This window comes from Marmota monax, unplaced genomic scaffold, assembly GCF_021218885.2.
Source record: "Marmota monax isolate L192 unplaced genomic scaffold, Marmota_monax_Labrador192_F-V1.1 WCK01_AAM20220418_F8-fsc00035, whole genome shotgun sequence".
NCBI classification, from domain to species: domain Eukaryota; kingdom Metazoa; phylum Chordata; class Mammalia; order Rodentia; family Sciuridae; genus Marmota; species Marmota monax.
Genome location: NW_026691961.1, coordinates 777,407 through 778,541, shown reverse-complemented (window position 1 = coordinate 778,541; position 1,135 = coordinate 777,407). Strand labels below are relative to the sequence as shown.

General features: G+C 39.4%; 1 non-coding gene across 1 annotated transcript; it reads left to right on the top strand.

Annotated features, from left to right (window-relative positions):
- Nucleotides 1-687: 687 nt before the first annotated feature.
- Nucleotides 688-761, top strand: Trnaa-ugc (transfer RNA alanine (anticodon UGC)). The gene has a single exon. It is a non-coding gene; the product is annotated as a tRNA-Ala (tRNA).
- Nucleotides 762-1,135: the final 374 nt, after the last annotated feature.

Sequence of the window (1,135 nt, the reverse complement as noted above, 5' to 3'; positions counted from 1 at the left end):
TGAAAATGGTTATTGAAATACTTTAATGTATCACTGTTCAAAATAGACAAAGGTAGAAACAACCTAAATGTCCAAACACAGAAGAATGGCTAAACACAATGAGATAGAGCCATATGTGGAGCCATGCTGTTCCTTGGGTGGCACCTCTAGATCATTCTGATGTAACTTCTTTGAGGCATAGTATGGCTCCTGGGGGTTTTGTTTGATTCAGTCATAAGAAGGAATCTAGCACTGGTACATCCACAGTCATCACAGAGGAACCTTGAAAAGGTGGTGCCCAATGAAAGGTAACAGACGCAAAAGGTTACATTTTGTATGATTTCACTTATGAAACATTATGAAATTTTTTATATTTATATTTTTTGCTTTTAGTTGGACACATTACCTTTATTTATTGATTGGTTTTTATGGTGTGTTGAGGATTAAACCCAGGGACTCGCACAAGCTAGGGGAGTGCTCTACTGCTGAGCCACAAACCCAGCCCGGAATATTATGAAATATTCAACATAAGTCAATCTACAGAGACAGAAATCAGACACATGGCTGCAAAAGGAGTAGGGAGTTGGTGGGACTGGGATTCCTTCGGAGTGTTGAAAACTTTTTGGAACCATAGGGAGATGATGGTTGCACAATATTTCAAATCCCCTAAGTGCCCCTGAATTATACACTTTAAAGTAGTTAATGGAGGGCCAGGGATATAGCTCAGTTGGTAGAGTGTTTGCCTTGCATGCACAAGGCCCTGGGTTCGATCCCCAGCGCCACAATAAATAAATAGATAGATCAAATAGTTAATGGTTGATTTTACATTATAGGAATTTGACTCCGATTTTATAAAGAATTAGTTAAATGTCCAACAAGACCATAAATGGGAACTTTTAGGTTATCTGTTCCATCAGACAGAAACTAATTTCATCTGGCTAAACCCAAACAGAAAAAAATCTACTCGCTCACCTTTGCCCCTGTGGGTTGACAAATGGCCCCAACAATAGGAAATCAACCCAGCACTGCGTTGAAAAAAAACACCTCATAATCTCTACCCTATTTCCAAGGTTTGGATATTTTTGTTGGCAGAGTCCACGTTACTGATTGAGACTTCATCCTTACCCTTACTGGGGATTACTTTCACGTTTGGAGA